Genomic DNA, 19,890 nt, shown 5'->3' with positions numbered 1-19,890 from the left:
TGCAGAATCCTGTGCTTTCTGATTCCAGGACTGTCTGCTTGTCTGCCTCCTTCACAGTCATGAACTCTGGAGGCCAACCTAGCCAAAGAGCTGATGGGGCACACTGACAGGAAACCAGGCTGATCTTAAGCACCATCCTGTTTCTGGAAGAGCTTTGTGGAAACTGGATGGCCTCCATGGAACATTTTGATGCTGATGAACTGGCAAAGTCTAGGGAAAACCTATTTTGTCAGAGGTTTTTCCAACCAGATGTAATAAAAAAGGGTGGGGCAAGGGCCAGAAGAGATGGAAAAGAATACAATGGCACCAGACCAATGGAAAACAGGCCAGAACATTTAAGTAATAGTTAATGAATGATGCACGGCAGTTTCCTACCTCTTTCTGATCCCACAACACTTTCCTAGCATCAGCTCACTCCCCTGAACACCTGCTGCAGGAGCTCAGTGCCTCCATTTCGGAGATGGGGGAAGTTGAGTCACAGAGGAGTGCTGTGACTCCCTGGGGCTGAAGAGCAGGGCTCTGCATTCACCTGCATTTGATGGGCAATGCTCTCCACTCCCTGTCAGTCTGCAGAATTCTTTGCTCGCTCATAAGGGAACAAATCCTACCCTGGTTGGGCCAAGAGGATGGAGGGAAAAAAAGAGAGCTGATTGAACAAGTTAGGAAGGGAAAGGAAGGAGCGAATGTTTGGGAGAACTGGGATAAAGAACATGGGAAGAATAATGGGAAAATGGTGAGGGGGAGGAAGCCACTTGAAAAGAGTCTGAAGGAAAAGGCCTTTGTTGTATTACCTGAAGACAGGTAAACACAGGTTCTATCACTGACACAGGGGGGCAGGTTTCAGAGGATTGTTTACTAGTCACATCTATACAAACCTAGGATGGCATTGCCATCAGTCCACCTGAGTCAAACAAGCCCAAATTTCCAGATGCTTTTCCCTAACTATGGGAGCCCTCAAGTCCAGGTGCACATTTGCATTGAACATATTTCTACAGGGGTAGAAGAGTGAGACCCTGAATAAAGCATCTGGCAAGGGAGGGCAGGGCAAGGCCAGTGCATGCTCAGTGGGCTCCCGCATTATGCCCAGGAAGTTCCCGCAGCTTTGTTTGCTTGCCAGGTTTCTCCTGCGCCTCAGGGAAGCCCATGCAGATTTCATGAGTTCCTAAACTCCCGGTGTGGGAGCCGCACTGCTGAAGGCAGAGCAGCTGAACCTTCATTATTGATGAGGCCGACCTGTCTTTAAACAAGGGATGCATAATTCATGGCAGCTCCAGCATTTGTGGTGATGCTCAGCCATAGCTCCACCTCCGCTCATGGGAATTGATTGCAAGTTTCTGTCCCCTCTTTCCTCTTCCTTTGCATCCTAGCCTGCTGTCATTAACAGGAGCCCATGGGTTGTTGGTGTGCAGCTGTCCATCTCTTGCCTATCTCAGATGCACAGAGCATGGCTGAAAAGGGGCACATAAGTGGATGAAACAGTCTTGTTCTGCAAAAGTTAATGAAGATGAGCAAGGTCCTGGTACCCCCTCAGACCAGCCCCTGCCACCCCACTGGGCTTCTTCTCTTCCCAATTCACCACTGCCTGAGCAGTTCCTTTGTGCAACTTGGAGGCTGAATTAGATCAAAAGCACAGAAAAGGAGTGTGCATTTCCAGACCTGGCATCTGGCTGTGTGGAGTGGGGAAATAGGAGGAAGATTCTGTTTCTCTGGAGGACAGGCAGCATTTCCTCCCTGAACCATGTTATACTGAGCAGCCTGTCAGCAAGCAGCAGGGTAGTCTGTTCTGCTTCAGCAAGTAGGATTTTATGGCAGAAATATGGGTGGAAGAGAATGGTTCCTACCTCCCCCCAACCCAAGCTCTGGTATCAATCCTGTAGACACACCCACAGGAGGAAGAATGTATTGTGGGTCAAGATGCAGAAGATGGATGCTCTGGGTTTTAATCTTTCTTCTGCTACTGATTGTCCATATGACTTCAGGCATGTTACTCTTGGCATCTGTGAGATGGGGAAAAAGAGTGATACTGACCTATACCACAAAGGGAAGGGATGTGAGGATGACTTCATGGAAGTGCTTGCAAGCCCTTGGGGGGGAGGCAGGACTGGAGACCCCACAAGGGGTCCTTTCCTTTTGTGTGGAAATATTCGAACTAATGGGGAATTGTTATGCAGGTTCATCTCTGCTACAGTGCAAGGGCCATGAAGTGAGTCAGCTGGGGAGAAGCTGCCCTTCATCCTGCCTCCTGAGACTTAATGAAAGGCACCATCTTCTCCCAGTCTGAGTTAATCTCTTCCCTTAGTGGTAAGGGACTGCGCTGCTGTCAGCCCTGAACCCAGGCACGTCTCTTGAGAAGTCACCCATTATACCCTCTCCACCTTCAGCTCCTGCCTGATGGATCTATAAGCTGCTCAGCCTGGTTCAACTCCTTGGAGAGGCAAGAGCAGCTGCCTTGTCTCAGATGTGTGGATCATTTCTAAGCAGCATGCACCAGGAGAGGGCTCCTCCACCCTCGTTCTGTTCACAAGGGTAAAAAAAACAAAACTTGTCAAGGCAGCTAATTAAATTGGTTGGCTAGCTCCTGTGGGAGCCAGCACTTCTGTGATAATGCCTGTCTCTATTTGCTACCACAGGCAAGATGGAAGTAGCTGGGGGTTACCTTGCCTATGAGCTAGGATGGGAACAATCAGTTCTGATTAGTGCTGACAGAGCCTTTATGTTCAACTCACCTTCCATGGGAGGAGAGTGTGGCATAGAAAGGGGACTGAAAAAAAAACTCATAATTTTTTTCTTCCTAGAGATGGGCCCAATCCAAAAACCCAAATCCCGCCATTAGGAAAGTTTGGGGGCTGGATGTGGGTCCAAAGCTCACCAGCTGCCCCCAACTCTGCAGTGAGGCCAGGTCACTCTTTTCCCTCAAACTCTGGCCCTTTCGTGGTCTGGTTCAAACCTTGCAGCTGTCCTCCCATATAATTCCAACCTAGTAAGAAGCACATGTCAAATATACCTGGAGAGGAAGCAGCAGTTCAGGACCAAACAGAAGTAGCAGAAGGTTTCAAATGTCTCAGGTGACAGCCCAATTCAAGGCTGCAACTCCCTAGGACCATCTAACCTCAGAGGAAATGTGGCTGCTTATTTAAACCTAGATTTGACCTTCCTGTTGTCCAACTCTGTCAGCACCGAAGTTCTTTGATGCACTTGTGAACTTAAGGAGCATTCATTCCACACGAATCAGCCCCAAGTCTGCAGTAACAAAAAACCATATATTTTGGAGGGGTGGAGGAAGCAAAATCAGGCTATTAAGGAAGCAAAAGCAAAACAGAGCCACTCTGAAGTAGTAGTGTGTTTCATACAGAGCTTTTCCCACTGTGTTAGCAAATGATGCCTGTTCAGCAGGGGTAGGAGTTGTCATTTTACGTATTCACTGTAAAGATGGAAAGGAAAAGCTCACAGCATTTGCTTCTAGAGCATTATTAAAGGCTGAAAGGAATAACTTTCTGAGAGAGAGAGTGGGGGTGGTGTGGGAGAGGGGGTCTGAGCATTATTTGGAAGGTAATCAGTGTCATGGGGTGTGTTTGTGGAGGAAATAAACTTCACCTTGATCACAAACTCCTTGTAGAGATTCTGTATCTAAAAGCTGACACTATACCTCTCTAGCAGGAGCTGTGATGCAGATATAGGCTTTGATCTTAACTGTGTGTCAGGATGACATCAAATGCAAGTCTCTAGAGGAAGAGGCTATCACTAATGCACTATCCAGATTGATTATGCCGCTCGTTTTTTTCCCCATGCTAAAAGGCAGTATACAAACTCTCTTTCCTAGTGGAAGTCCTCATCCTTTCCCAAAAGAGCCAAGGAAAGTCAAAGAAGCCCTGCTCTGGTTACAGCATGGCAAGAAAATGGCAGAATCGTGGAGTGCAGCCTTTCTCAAACCTTGTGGGTTTAACTTCCCTGCCTAGTAACATCGATAACTCTACAGCCTTTACTCTACACCCCCACTCTACTACCCCCCCCTTGGGGGGGGCACAAAAGGTTGGTTGGTGGAGGTTGCCTGTGGATCAGGGTGGCAATTGGTGGCATCCCTCTATTTCAGCTATAGCTGCCATGCCCCCCACCCCGGGGTGGTAATTGGTACTGGGAGGAAGCAAGTCGTGGGGGAAGGGGCAGCAGTGCCTGAAGTAGGGGGACACTACCAATTGCCACCATGATTCACAGCCTCCCACACCAAGAAACCTTTCACATCTCCCACCCCCCAAGGAGACATGCCCCATACTCTGCAAAATACTGGTATAGTGAATGAAGATGTAACCCCAAAATCAGCAAGGCATTTTAAGCAGCTGCTGAACTGTAAGGGTGTCAGCCACCTCACTGAAATCCATAGCCATAATCACAGGCTTACACAGTTATACAAAGGCTCCAGGTGCCTGGTGGGACCAGGTTCCTTATCCTTATTGTTCCAGAAAAATTGACCTGTCAGTAGAGAATGATTGTGGACTAGGCAGCGTACGGGAAGCAATGCTCTGGAGCTTCCACCTGAGGATAGTGGCTGAAATTGCATGATCCATAGAGCAGAATAAAAATAAAAGTTTGGCTTGATGATGTTTTTTGTGGGCAGGGAAAGGAGGAAGTAATTCATGTTCATTATCATAGAAACTTAGGGCTGGAAGGGACCTCAGGAGGTCATCTAGTTCAACCCCCTGCTCAAAGCAGGACTAGCCCCAATTAGATCATCCTAGCCAGGGCTTTGTGTAGCTCAATCTTAAAAAAACCTCCAAGGATGGAGCTTCCACCACCTCTCTGGGTAACCTGTGCCAGTGCTTTACTACCCTCTTAGTGAGATTTTTATTCCTAATATCCAACCTAAACTTCCCTTGCTGCAACTTGAGACTGTTGTTTCTTGTTCTGTCACCTGCCACCACTGAGAACAGTTTATCTCCATTCTCTGTGGAATCACCCTTCACACAGTTAAAGGCCGCTATCAAATCCACCCTCAGTCTTTTGTTCTGAAGACTAAATAAGCTCAGTTCCCTCAGCCTCTCCTCAGAAGTCACGTGCCCCAGCCCCCTAGCCATTTTTGTTGCCTTCTGCTGAACTAAGATTTGTCCACATCCTTTCTGTAGTGGGGCCCGAAACTGGATACAGTAACGTAGAGGGCACAAAAACATACCAAAAAACTGTCTGTGTTAGCCACAGAAGTGATCACCAGGTCCTGGCCAAGGCTATGCATTGCTTGGTGCTTATTTCGAAGGCCAGGAATGGCAAACACCATCAACATTGCTGCAGCTAAAATTCTTGAGACCTTATGCTAGCTTCACAGAGCCAGATCCAGATGGGGTGCAGTCGTGTGGCTGCGCTCCCCTTCCCGCCCAGCAAAGCAGGTGAGCATCCTGTCTCCCCCTCTATGCTGGGGCATGTCCCTTCCACTGTTTCCTTCCCCCTCTTCCTCCTGCCACTGGTTTTCCATTCTGTCTCAGGGGCAGAGGAAGCTTCAGAGCTTCTCCTACCTGCTCCATCCAGGTTGTGCAGGGGCTGGGCTCAGCTGGGACAGCAGCAGCAGCAGTGATTTGCCAAATCCTGCATCCAGCTCTGTAACTGCCTGAAGGTTACCTGAAGAGATGGCTTCTGAGGCTGGGTCTCAAATCCTCCTTCAGCTAAATCCTTAAAGTACACTAGATGTAGTGGCTGACACTCTTACAGTGCAGCACTGACAGTGGCAAGCAGACACTTAGAAAGGGATGGGGATGGGTTTGTGGGAGCGGGGGGCGGGAATAAATAAAGCTGCATGTGGTAAATTTTCTGTTGTGTTAGGTATTTGCCACAGTCCAGCACTCAGAAAACTGCAGCAGATTTATATTGGAAATGTCAGTTATAAATTAGAGTACTTAGATCAGCATGGACAAAAGACCTGGATGGGAAACAGCTTGGGGAGAACAATCTACAGTCTTTGCTGCTTCCACCCTGCAAGGATATGAAATTAAAGGGGAGGAAGGAAGCAAGGGAAAGAGCCTGTCAGAAAGACACGATGGCTGGTGTCTGGCTGTGGCAAAAGGGACCAGAAAGGTTCCATAGGAAGCTGCTGACAAAACCACGACCGGAAAGGAAAGCATCTTTTCTTTGTTGAAAAAGGATCTGAAAACACTGTGAGGGGAGGGTGTTTTTCAGAGAGGAATAAAGATGCAGGGGAAGAGAAAGTGCCAGCGGCTCCCAACAGTGTCTCAGTCCTCTCAGAAAGTTAATTGATCAGTAAAAAATGAAATTAAAAAACACACCCAGGGGTGCATGGCTATGATTTTGTTTTCCAGGTATTGTGCCTTTATATGCAAGTCTGTCTGTTTGTCCACTGAGGGAAGACAGGACTTTGAGAGAGTCAAAGATGGAAAACCTCACAGCGTGAGACCCAGACTTTGCTCTTTCTCATAGAGATTTTATTGTTCTGCTTTCCTTCTCTGCTGTGTTCCTTAATTGCAGATAGAAGCAATCCAGCCTGAAAGTGTTCTTTGTACATAAACACTCCCATGGGAGCTAGTAGGTGCATTGGGCATACTCGGATACTGCCATGCTTCAGGGTGCTTAGGACCAGGGATCAGATCAGCAAGAGACAGTGGTGGCAGAGGAGGGTTGTGACAACACCAACACATCTCCCTTGGATCCACCTCTGGAATTGAAGTCAGCATTACAAGACCCTCAGAGCTCAGAGGTGTTCAGAATGGAGGAGGTGTTGGTTTGGCCCCAGCTGGCTCTGGAGAGACATGGCATCAATGGTGAGGGGTGTCAGGAGGCAGGGCTTTGATCTATACAACTCACTCTTAATGGAAACCCAATTCAGGACAGTCTCATGAGGAGACACCTCCCCTCCCCCCCGCTGAGGCCACACCTCTCCTCTCTAACCCTCATTTGCATTACTCATCCACCCCCTAATTCTCTTTACCCACAACCCCATCTTGTCAGCCTCTCCTCTGGCCCAGGAGGGATATTGTTCCCTAAACTGGCCTGGCTCAATTTAGGCATCACAGTAATTTCTGAGCCTTGTATTGTTCTGCTTTCAGGCAGTCGCATCCAATTTCTCCTTGAACAAACTTAGGGCCCTGAGGGCAGAATGCAAGACAGATTGGCGTTGGGGGAGGCACAGCCATATGGATGAGTACTGAAGCCCCCCAAAACAAAGGTCTCCTTGTACTCCCGTCTGCTAAGCAGTTTGAATGTTCTGTTCACTGGTGAATAATTTTGTCTGCAGAAAAATGCTCTTCCTGGGTACTCTGAATCTTATTCTTGCTGTCTCTCTTTCCCCTCTTTCCCAACCCGACCCCGCTGCAGTGGGGCATGGACTGTTATTCCAGAGAGTGCTCTGCTTTAACATATTATTCCTCCTTACACACACATGCACATGCACACATACATATACATGCTGCAGATAGGATTCTGGTCCCTCGTGTGTAGAGGCTCTCTACGTCTGACAGATTTCTCTCTTGAAGGAAAGGCAAGGTCAGGGCAGAAGCTTGTGTGGAAAGTTTGTGTTGAAAATTCACGAGTCAGTGGGTCAGATGAGATTCCCAACCCTTCTCCCCCCACATCCCCTTCTACCTCTATCAACTGTACAAAAATACCTTTGAGTGCTGGCGGTGATCCTAACCAGGCGGATGGCAAAGCTCTTGGAAGTGATCTGGACTTGTGATCTTCCTGCTGTGACTGATCCCCAGGCCAGGTGCCTTTGTCATGAGATTTCCAGCTCAAGGAGCTCTACTGGACTCTGGATGCTTGAATTTGTAGCCAGGCTGTAGCTGGCTGAGAGGTAGTGCGTGTGGGGTTAGGGCGAGGACAAGAGTGCATAATGGGAAGAAGCACACTGTGAATAGAATTGTGGTGCAACACTCCCCCTGCAGCATGCTTGATGGCAGAAGCCCCAGGAGGGATGCTGAGTAAAACAGCCAGAGTTCCCCCTCCTGTCCCACAGCACCCACCAGGCACCATCAAGCCCCTTCCATGTTGATGTCATCACGCTGAGTAGGTCCAAGATGGTCATTTCCTTGGAGATGAATTAGGCTTTTTGAAGTCTTGTGGAATCCACAGGTCAAATCTGACAGTGTGGCTTATGCCTGTAGTTGGGGGAGGGGGGACCCTCTGGGCATGAGTGTATTTGTGCAAAGAGAGGGTAATGGGGGATGCAGATACACAGGTGCAATGTGTGTTGAGGATGTAGGATACTTTTAGCACAGGGATGCTGTAAAGGAAGTGATATGGCAGGGCTTACATCAGGTACTGTAAATGTCAGAGGGCAGAGCAGCATACTAAGGTGCAATCATGGGGCAATGGATCTATGCTTGAGACAGCAAGATTATGAGGCAGACTGGATACTTTCACCAAGACTCACTGCTAGCTTCAGCCTCCTCTTCTCTCCTCCCAGACATAGGAGCCAGAAGGGCTAAGCCCTTCCTAACTGGAGCCTACTAAAGTGCCCTTTAACATTTCATAGTACCTTGGAATAGACCTGCTAACTCTCATGATTTTACTGCAAGTCTCATGAGATTTGTTGTGGTTCCCTCTTTCCCTGCTCCCCCTTCATGCTCCAGTTCATAGAATCATGTTATTATATGAAAATGAGCCACTTCTTAAATGGAAGCAGGATTCTCCCTCAAAACAGGACTCCAGGAGCTGGGACTTCAGAGGAAATGCCCAATGCTGCAAGAGCTAGCAACACTGAAAATACTATGGGGGCTAATGAAGTGTCTGCTGAGTCCTGCAGGCTCCTTTCTTCCGCAATGGGGAGGAGGGTGTCTGTCTCTAATGAAGGGCAGGTGATGGGCTGCCATAATGCCAATGGAAGAGAGAGCCACTGGCAGGGGAGAGGGAGCCCCTGGTGGCAAGCATATGGTGGCAGTGATGGCTGGTGGGAGGAGGAAGGGAGCAGAGCTGTCATGCTGAAGTCTCCCTGTCACTAGGTATAATCAGCCTTGCTATACACCTCCCCACCCGCCATCCAATGCTTTGCTAGATGATGCATCTCATTGGTATCAGTGCTGAATACCCTCTCTCCCCTGTGATGAAAGCTTACAGAGGTGTAGGCCACAGTTAGCAAATGGGAGGCACTCACTGTTAATGCAGTTTTTGGAGTCGTCAGTATCCTTCCTCTTCCCACCAGGATGGGCGCAGACTGAGCTCATGTTTTATTTTGGCAGATGCTTCCCTTGGGCTGTACAGAAGGGGCTCATGGGTAATCAGGATTTAGTTTATATTTGCTTAAGTCTTTCGCTTGGGTCATTTGAGTCTTAGCCATGAGACCTGGGTGTTTCTAAGGATTTCATATGGACTTAATTAAAAGCCAAAACAAAGCATGGCATTTTAACATTTAGCAGAGATGATACAGTATCTGGCAATAGTCAAAAGCAGCTTAGAAATAAGACCTTTCTAGGACATGCCTCAGAGAGTGAAGAAAAATACCCTTGTCCCCAAATCCTCCAGCATGGAGTCTATCCCCTTAATCTGAAAGCAAAGACAGGCCACTTTTGTGTATGTCTTCCTTCCTGGGGCCAGGGGATGGGGTACAGGCTGGGAGTCAGGATTTCTAGGTTCTGTCACCAGCTCTGACTTCTGTGGTTTTGGGCAAGCTGCTTCACCACTCTGTGCCTCAGTTTCCCCATCTGCAAATGGGGGTGCTGAAGCTCATGCACCTTAGGATGTTGACAGATGTGCAGCTCCCCACTCTAACTCATGGTGCTTCACAGAAAGTGCCATGAGTTACTGACCTCCGTCCCCTCCCCCAGACATTTGCTGTTGGGTTGAGGGAAAGGGGAAAAATCAAACTCCACTTTGAGCCAATCCATTGGATCCTCTCTCCCCTAGCCACCCCCCCCCCTACAGCTCCAGTGCTGCCTGCAGGAAGGGAGAGGAGAGAAGGAGGGGATGGGGGCTGCAGGCTGGGGTTTACCCAGCCTGAGCTGGAGATGGGAACATAAAGCAGACTGGGGGGGCGGGGGGGCTCCAATCCACCCACCCCCTCTCCAGCTCAGGCTGGTCAAACCCCAGCCCACAGCTCCCTCCCCATCCCTTCCTGCAGACAGCACATGGGGCAGAGATTAACAGAAATTCCCTACCATATGCAGGGATTGCCAGAAATTCCCTAAGGTACTCCACTTCAGAGCGCCTTCACCTGACCCCTCATTAGGGGAGGGTTAATTTATCATGCGATTGGCCACTTCTAAAGTGCTCTGCAGGCATGCGTGTTGTGGCACAGCTGTAGAGCACTTTCAGGGGGCCAATCACATGACAAATGTCACTTCTGTCAGCACCCTTACTGAAATGATCCATGAGAGTTGAAGCTGAAAACCCCAATATCATCACACATCTTCTTATCACCAAAAGACTCCTTATAGTAAAGGGCATCATCTGAATGGTCTTGACATTAAAGCTTCACCCATGACAATCAATGACCAGTCAGACTGGGGGAGATTAGGGTCCGCTCTGACCTATTCACCTCATAATAGCAACTACAGTGAGAAGCTAAGGACTCCTTAGCTTGATCAGAATTGTTCACTTTAATTTTGAGGGAAGTCTGTCAAGGGTTCATTGTTATTGTTGTTATTATTATTATTATTACACTTCCAGCAGGAGAAGGCCTTGCCAGTGCTGGGACTGTAGGCGGCAGGCTCTTTTTCCGCTTACAAGAACACAGATAAATGCCATGTCTGTGAAATGAGAACAATCATCATACTCAGTGCTTTTCATTTTCAAAGAGGCAGTCGTTAACCCTTGCAAGTTCTTCCTTTCCCATTACTAAGGAGAATGGTGCCTCAATCGGCATTTCAGGGAGGAGGAAACTGAGCTTAAAATGCAGAGAGTGAGAAACCAGCACCATCAGAACTAAGACTAGAGCTCAGGTCTTCCTGGCTCCCAGCTCTCCGGGGCTGCTGGACAGCACCAATCTGCTCGGAGCTTGTGTGTGTCCCTGGAGCGCAGGGGGAAGGAGGGATGAGATAGATCAAGAAGATATAGAGGGATGGGATGTCTGAGGGGACAGTGGGCAAGAGAGACAGGAAAAAGAGAAGGAAGTCTGAGTGGGAGGGTGATGGAAGGAGAGAGAGACAGAGCTCAGGTGAGTGGGGGTGAGAGAAAAAAAAAGGAAGGATGAATGAAGGGAGAAGGAGCAAGAGATCATATGGGAAAGGAAGCAGAGGAACGAGAGAGGAGTGAGTGAGAGAGATGCAGGTGAGGGCATCTGTGCTCCCTCTAAAAAGGAACTTGCCCATCGTCTCATGCGCGGTCATGCCTCCACACTGCAGGAATGCGGCAGCGCAACCTCAGCGCTTCAATTCCTCCCTTCCACCCCAGCCTGCCTGCTGAACAAAAGCATCTGTGTTTGCTCCCTGAGGAGCGCATGAAGGGCCTCATTCATCCCGGAGGTGGGGAGAGAAGCTGGCAGATCCAGGAAAGCTGTCAGTGCCTTGCTCCTTTTCACCTTTGTGTGCATTTGGGGGAAACAATCAAACCCACCGAGTTGAAGGCAGCAAGTTGGAGCACATTGTGACAGGCGAGAGAAAACCAGGATAACAACCATGAGGCACTGTCTGAATGAGCTACCATGAGAAAGGGCAGGTATCTGGGACCTAACTGGTCACAGCAAGGGAGACCTTACAGTGATGCTGGTTCCCTCCTTTCTCCTGTAACAGCACAGTGCAGTCGCTAGGTGACCCATGCCTTGGGTAGGACCGCTGTGACCATGGCTGCTCTGGTGGCCACAGTTACACAGATACATCCAGAGAGCTTTGAAGCACCCAGCCCACAGTGCCAGGCACTCTCACCTACTACTGGCTACAGGGAAAAAAAAAAAATCAGGCAATTAAAAAGAAAATTAATGAGATCCATCAGCTAAAAAATTAGAACTTATCTTCTTAAGTCACCCCCTCCCACCTAAAAATCTTAAGATGCTTTAAGAGCCATCTCTTAAACATTGCATTAAAACCTGCACGAGGTAGGTGGGTTAGCTGGTGTCATTATCCACATTTATTTTACAGATGGGGGAAATATACTATCCAATTTAGGTGGAGTGATTTATGGAAGGATTAGCAAGTGAGCAGAAGCTAAGGTAAAACCTGAGGGCTCTGGGCTGACAGCTTCACAGAGGGCCATGGGACTATCCACAGACACAAGGATTTGCAGTCACAAATTATACATCTGTTCTGCAGGGTAGCACATCCACAGCATGCTGACCCCTACCACCACCTGGGAGCTGGCTCAGATGTTCTGGAGGTTCTCTGACACTTTTGAGGTCCCCCATAGGTCCAGGACTAACCCAGCTTAGCTTGCAAAACATACTCGCCAACGTGCCCCCTAACCTCATGCCATCACACACATTAACCGTGCTCTCTCCATATCTACCAGGAACTTTCAGCATAAAATGACATCCTGTTAAAAAATAAATTTCAATTGTCTGAATATTATTTCTGCTTCCCTCCTTTGGACCATTTTTCACTCCTTTGCTCAATTAGAGGTAAGGAGTAATTATTATAGCTGCTGTGACCTAACTGACAGGGGATAACATCACAACAACAGGACAGTATGATTTGTTTATATATCATGCCATCACTCAGGAACCAGGGCCACAAGATTCTTCCAGGCTGCTGGTAGTCTATTAAATACCAGTGACGGGGAGCGAGGTGCTGCCAGCTGGATTACCACCTGGCCAGCTTCAGCCAACTCAAAACAAACCCTGAACCTTCTCCAGAGATGAAGACAGAAGCCAAAATGAATTTCCTTTAAAATATAAAATCATCAGCAACTGCCCTGGACACTGAGTTTTTAAGCAGTAGCAAACCAGAATGACCAGATCTGACCACCAATTGAAATCAGTGCACTCCAGTATCCTGTCATCTACTCTGACCAGAACTCGATTCTTCAGAGGAAGGCGCAGCAAGCCCTATGGAGGACAACTGGGGAACATCGGGCAGTCCAGGCCCAGATCCAGTACTCAGGCCTAGTGTGTGTGTGTGGGGGGGTCAATACCAATGTCACCACTCTTCACATTTAGGTGGCTGGGTCCAGAAGCATTAGGCCCTTAAGTCCCTTCTACAGGCAAGAAAAGAGTTAGGCATAAAGAAGTGGGATTCCCAACGGGTCACTGTTAAGTATGTAGGAACTAACCGGCAGGGAACATGGGGAAGCTGGGTGCATCTGACATCCCTCCTCTCTCCTGGACTTTTCCCCCTAGATGAAGACCTGAGAGTGGCACATGTGTGAGACTAGGTTTCACAAGTCAATCCTCCTCCCCCTCCCTCCCACCACATACTTTGGGGTTCAAGTTGTTCCTTTGGGTCTAACTACAGACTTTCTCTTTCCTTTGAAAACCCAATAGGGGAGGTGTTGCTGCTGCTCCCAACCTTACATATAACAGCCTCATCCATAGGCAAGCATTTGCTGGTCCCTGCTCCCAACACTGTGTGTGTATATTATCCAATGATGCTCTAATGCAAAATAAATGAGCTGCTGGGGAACACGGATTCCCCCTCCCTAGGAAATGGGCCCTTGGCTGATCTTCAGTCATGCTACTTGCTGCTGCTCTCTCTCTCTGCTTCACCAGAAAAGGGAATAGGATGCCTACCTCCATGAACAGTCAATAGCTTGAGGGTGAGGTACTTTTCTGTCAAGTGGGAGCCATGGGTTTGAACTTCCTCAGACAGAGAAGCATACAGACCAGGTCTCCCACTTCCTGGGTATGTTCCAACTAGGAGACTATTCTACAAAAGCTGGGCTCCTCAGCATCCCTCAACCACTTTTTTGAGCAAAAGTGGCTTCAGTTGCTGGTTTTGGTGCTAGACTCAGTGCTGTGGGTAGATTGGGCACACTCTGAGCACAACTACTGGAACAAGTCCTTCCGCACATAAGCCTGGGACAACCAGCATGTGAACTTCAAATAGGCTGAGGTGAGAAACAGTGTCTGAGCTGCTCAACCCTGGCTAGTGGGGTAGGTCATAAGCAGGTGCAGAATTAAAGGCATACAGAGAACATTACTGGCAAAAACTTAGTCCTTGGTCATCTAAGAAGCTCTGATTCTCTCTCTGCTGTTCCTTAGCAAGCTGTTTGACTACTTTCCTCCACCCTACATTAGCCATCTTTTAACAGCGCTCTTTGTAAAGTCCTGCAGGCTGCTCACTTGGGCTTAGGTCCTGACAACCATCTGAGTTGTACTTTAGGTGCCAAAGTCTTTTTTTAGACCTGGCCCTCAGGGGTTGGCTTAGGTCCTGAAAGCATGAGGCTTTGCATTCATTCTAAGCTGATTGTTCTTTCCAACACAACTAGGACTGCTTTTTTATCCACAAAAAATCCCCTCTTTTTCTGAATGGGACCAACCTCCTGTTCTTAACAGCATCTTGCAGCAGTAGTTCCACTGGTTCTGAGGCAGTGCACAAAAGAGCACTCCCTTATTTTAGTACAATTCCTGATGTTCAGTTTCACTAAATGTCCCCTGGCTTTGTTACCCATAAGAAAGCATGAAGGAAAGTACCCCTTCTGCCTACTTTATACCATTGACTGTTTTGTGTGTGCTACCAGGCCTCTCTTGTTTTCTCCCTTCTGAACCAAACAGCCCCAGACTCGTGAATCTCCCTTCATATACATGATCTGGTCAAAGATCCAGCCCACAGTGCTACCTGTGGATCTTGGACTGGACCTGCACGCTGCATGCATTGTGTACCAGCCCCACACACTGCACACAGAGGTAGGGTCTATGTGTGCATGATGCATGCTGCATGTGGAGCCAGTCCAGGATGCATGCTGTATGTGGCACCTGCAGTGGCCCAGCCCTGTGCACTGGATTTAGCATGCTCACTGCCTCCAGGGCCAATGAGTTTGATACCCTGGGCATAAGTCAATGCCACAGTTTGCTAAGCCAGGCTGCTCTTGTGAGAGATAGAAAAAAATCAAGGACCAGAAACTGTGGCTCTGGAGCCAAATTCTACATCTCAGCCTCATACCCTGGACATTTGAGCACTTTGTGGAGAGTTACTGTAGTTTTATTTTTTCCTGAAGGATCCCAAAGAACTTTACAAAGAGCACTGCTAGGAGATAGCTGCTCTGGGGCAGAGGAAGGTATCCAAACAGCTTGTTCAGTCTCCACTGTTCCTTAATGGGAGAAAAACAGGGTTGGAAGGCACCTCAGGAGGTCATCTAGTTCAGCCCTGTGCTCAAGGCAGGACTAAACTATCCCAGCCAAGTGTTTGGCCACCCTACACTGACAAACTTCTAGCAATGGGGATTCCACAACCCACCTAAGTAATCTGTTCCAGGGCTTAACCACCTTCATAGGAAATGTTTGGCCACAGAAAGACAGAAAATGTTGAGCTTTATTTTTCCATGATCCTAAGATAGGGCTGTGGGAGCACTTAAGTCCCTGAAGAACAAACAAGACACTGGTTCCCAAGACCTTTATCCATTAAAATGCATAGGTTTCACTTGATTTAAATGTGGAAGGATAAGAGATTTAAATCAATACAAACAATTCAGCTGCAGTTTAGCCTAGTTATCTACACTGGACTCAATCTAACTCATGAATACTGAGGTCTGTCTAGCTTTTCTCTCACATAAAAGCAGGGTTTACATTGCTGTGTGCAAGAGGCCAAAAGGACAGCTCCTTTCCTTCAGGACTAGGGCTCCCCTGAGCATTGTACTTGCTATTCTGTCCTTGACTCAGATGGCCACACCAACTTCTAACTGCTCGCAACAAGCTCAGTCGTTTGTTATTTCTCAGTCTTGGAAGTGCTTAACACAGATGCAGACCTGGGCTGGAGTCAGAAGACCTAGGGTGAAGCCCCACTTCTGTCACACTGTGCTGCAGTCCCTGTGAGTAAAATGGAAATAGTTGCACTGACCTCTGGTAGGGTATATGGGTAGGAAAGCTGCAGGGGTTACTTCTTTATGGTATGTCAAGTACTTTGAGATCCGTGGATGGGAAGCTGGAGAGGTGGGCAGAGTGTTGGGCACAGGAGCCAGCTCGGTTCCTGGTTTGAGATTCAAGGGGTGTCAGAAGCTTGATTTAGGGCCTGGCCCATCTCAATCTTCTTGGGATCCTTTTAACATCATGACTGAAGGACACAACTGGGGACAGGGACATGTGAGACTGTCTCTGTGCATGCTTTCAAAACTAATACCAGAGCCTACTTGAAGCAATTTTTGATGCCCCATGCAAGGGCAGGTGGGTATCTGTGAATGCTAACATGCTTCTCACAAGCATTAGTGACTGTCAGGATGCAGGCAGGATGTTCTCCTACTGCCCTCTAGACACTTCCTCTTACAGAACAGGGCATCCAGCCTTAGAAATACAGCTCTTCCCATGCCCCTCACTCCTACCCTGCAACCCTCCCCAGCACTGTTCCCTCTCTGGGCTCCCACACAGCTCTGCCAATGCCCCTCTCTGCTTTGGGGGAAGGCAGGGTCCTGAACTATGGAAGCAGGAATAATGTGGGCAGATAATCATGACGGGGCAAAGTGGGGTTGTAAACAGGGACCCTGGGGATGCTGGGTGAGGGTTGCAGGGAGCTTTGGAGCAGTCATGCTGTGGACACTCACCACAGGGGCAGAGTGCGGTGCTGGTCAGAGAAGAGCAGGTGGCTTAAAGCAAGAGTGACAAAACAAGCGAGCTGGGTATTACTGGAAGGAGGGCTGCAGTGGATGGTGATGCGCAGGATGAAACAGGGGTACAGCAGGAAGCTGATCAACACTGCAGGAGCATGTCTGTCTGACAAAGCAGGGCTTCTGCTGGAGTGTGGATGCTGGGGTAAACAGGGGACTGCACCACACAGGCACGGATGGGATTAACCCTTTCTACTCCCCACACCAGGCCACAGGCTGTGTGAGGCTTTGCCGGCAGAAACATCCAACACGTCTACTGAAATGAAGACAATGTCTTTTCAAAGCTGCCACAGGTCCGACTGCAACTCCAAGAAGGAGTTAACGTATATGTGAATGAGAGCAGATTTGCATACTAAGCACACACGCAGAACACCGATTTAAATGGGGTCTATTCTGGGGCAGTGCTTAAACTTGCCCCCTGCCTGGCAAGGCAACGGCTGTTAAATAATCCTGGAGCCCTGTACACGGAGACTGGTAGGGAACCCTCGGGCTGTGGCTTTCTCTAGGTCTTTCATAAAGATGGAGCTGCTCTCAAGTCCTGTATAGCTCTGCCTGCCAGAGAGGCCTGTATGCTCTGTTTCCCTTCTTAAGATCCACCAGCCCTTTTTATAACTGCCCCCATGTCCCAGACCCAAATTCTTTCCCTCTTGCCCCATTGCTATGAAACGTGTTGACTGTCTGGCAGTGGCCCTTCCCTCCAGAGCTGGCTGCCTGTCATGCAGGCTCTGCCTAAGCACCTTGGCTTGGGCTCTGGGGCAGGAGTCATGTAAATGGTATATTAATTCATCTGGCTTGGCTCTATTGCTGTTGTGAGTGCACCCGCTGTGCTTTAATTCAACATAGACTGGTTTCTAAAGCACTCAGGATCGAGTGTTAGCAGCTCTGCGCCTCCACCACACACATCAATGCTCCCGTGGAGCCTTTATTCAGTGCAGACTTAAGTGCACCGAGAGTGATACTGAAGTGGCTCCCAGGAGGCCAGGATGGAATTGAGCTTGCTGTGCTCCTGGCCCCACGCTGGGGATCCACAGCATCTATTCAGTGAGAAACACTCCAGCAGGGTGTGTGTACATGTTCCGTACATGCCCATTAATAAACAGTTCCCTGTCCATCACGGGCAAGGCACAAACCAAAAGCTGTCCTGACAATAGCCAGTTCCAAGGCTTGGCATGAGAGGATAAGTAGCACATAGTGGGAATGGGGGACTCTGATAGCTTTCGCTCTGCAAAGCTCTGCCAGTGCCCCCCCATATCCTGCCCTGCAGTCCTCCTGCTCCTGTATAGTCTTGGGGTCTCCACACAGCTTTGTATGGAGCATACCCCTATGCTCCCAGCTCATCTGCTTTGTATGGGGAGGCCTCTTGCTGTCCTGAAACAAGGCTGGAAGTCCATTGTCCCTGCTGGCACGCTGGGCTGTGAAAGCTCCAAGTTGCCAGCTGTATATTTATGGCCAGTCATCATTGCTGTGTTATATGCCTGCTCCGCACTGCTCTGCTGACCCTGCTGCCTTCCCTTTGCCTGTGCTCCCAGGCATCATCTCCCAGCAGGTCCTGCCAGAGAGTTACTGCTGCCTCTTCCCCAGAACTGCTGCACCCCAGGGATTCCCCCCGCCATATACTCGCTGCTAACACTGCTCTCCTACCCCCACTCTCAGGCTGGTTGGATTGATTGCCAGGAGCAGAAGAGAAAGCTACGCAGTCTCCCCTTTCCACCCCAACCAAGCTCCATCTCAACTCCAACCAGCCCCCTAAGCAGCAGGCAGCCCCAGTGCACGGGCAAGGACAAAAAGGGCTAGATTTCTTTTTGGTTTACCTTCCACCTGACACCCCCCCTGTCTGCCTCTGAACCCGGCTGGCTTTTTTTGGGGTGGGGAAGGGGCACTCACAGCCTGTTCCAGTCAGTCCCCTCGGTGCCATGGGGCACCTGGGCTTTCTTACACTTGGGGCCCTTCTTCTTACCTGCTTCTCTTCATTGTGGGGGGGACTCACCCTCTCCCTCAAACCCTGCCTGGCAGGAGGAACCGGGACACCCCGGTCCTCTCCCCAGCTCTGCCAATGCTTCCGCCAGCACATCACTTCACCTTCCCCTGCCTCCGAAACAGGCATCACACCCCGCAAAGCAAGGCGCGGGGGCCAGATCCCCCTGCAGATCTTCAAAAGCGGACTGGACGCACGCCTTGCCGGGGTTATTTAACCTTGCCAGTCTTCCCTGCCCGGAGCAGGGGGGCTGGAGCCAAGGTCCCTAAACTTCTGTGAATCACGAGGGGGAGGGGGCCGCCGGGCACGCACCCCGGGGGCGCCGGGACCTGGGCGCAGCTGCTGTGCTCCAGCCACAAAGCTCCTGGCTAGCACAGGGCTGTCCCGCGCGGAGCGGCGCAGCCCAGGAAGGGGGAGGGGTGAAGTGCCGTCCCGCGGGGACCTGTGACACCCCACGCGGCCCCGCGGCCCCCGGCCGACCCCCGGCGCTGCCTTACCTGGGGTCGGCGCGGGCTGCCTGGCCGAGCGGGCGCCCGGAGCGCGGCCACACGTGCTCGCCGCTGCCCCGCGGCTGCCGGAGCGCCGGGCTGAGCCGGCCGGGCGGGCGGGCGGCGCGCGGGGAGGCGGCGCGCAGAGCCCGGCTTTAAGGCGCCCGGCGGCAGGGCTGGCGAGGCATGGAGGCGCAGCCCGCCGGGCCACCTTAAGGAGGAGGCGGCCACCTGAGCCCCTCGCCCCCCCGGCCAGCTGTGCCCCCACAGCTCCAGCTGTGCTGCCCCCCCGCACAGCTGGCTCCTTCCCCGCGCTGAGGCAGGGGCTCGGGTTGGGCTTGCCCCGTGCCGGAGAGAGAGGGCAGGGGGCAGGACCCAGCCGGGCTCCCAGGGGCAGGGGCCTGGGCAGAGGTCCCAGGAGGCAGCAGGGCCCCATTAACGGCCAGGCCAACTAGGCCCATACTCAGTGAAGCCCAGTTGTGCTTATTTTACATATTATAATGTTGGAGTGGGGGGAAAAAGGAATATAAATATACAGCATTAAGTATAGCACAAGTAGGCAACCGGACTGGGTGCCGGACTGTGGCATGTGAAGGCATTTTGCTTGGCACGCGCGCCTTGGGGCAGCTGGCTGTTCCCGCCACCTGCCCCTGGAACACCAATGTCTTAAAAGTCGAGGGGTTTTGGCACTTTGGTCCAAAACGTTGCCCTCCCCCGCCAAGCAGAGCTTGTCTGCCTAGGACCCACTAAAGGGTTCATCCGGCTGGGGGGGGTTGAAGGTTCTAGGGGGAGGGGGGGTCACTTTATTCCCCCTCC

General features: G+C 50.2%; 1 protein-coding gene across 3 annotated transcripts in view; it reads right to left on the bottom strand.

The window, feature by feature from the left end:
- Positions 1–19,250, bottom strand: part of LOC149874139 (galactosylgalactosylxylosylprotein 3-beta-glucuronosyltransferase 1-like) — a 36,852-nt gene extending 17,602 nt beyond the window's left edge. For 2 of the 3 annotated variants that reach the window (XM_090056700.1, XM_090056691.1), the window contains exon 1: positions 19,084–19,250. The gene's annotated coding sequence lies outside the window, so the exon portion shown is untranslated. The remainder of the gene's footprint in view (positions 1–19,083) is intronic. The other variant, XM_090056684.1, reaches the window with a different exon arrangement.
- Between the last annotated feature and the right edge of the window lie 640 nt (positions 19,251–19,890).

Source organism: Crocodylus siamensis, chromosome 1, assembly GCF_052110815.1.
Source record: "Crocodylus siamensis isolate JL-2025a chromosome 1, ASM5211081v1, whole genome shotgun sequence".
Classification (NCBI taxonomy): Eukaryota; Metazoa; Chordata; order Crocodylia; family Crocodylidae; genus Crocodylus; species Crocodylus siamensis.
The sequence above is the reverse complement of the archived record's forward strand: the minus strand, read 5'-3'. Positions and strand labels throughout refer to the sequence as shown.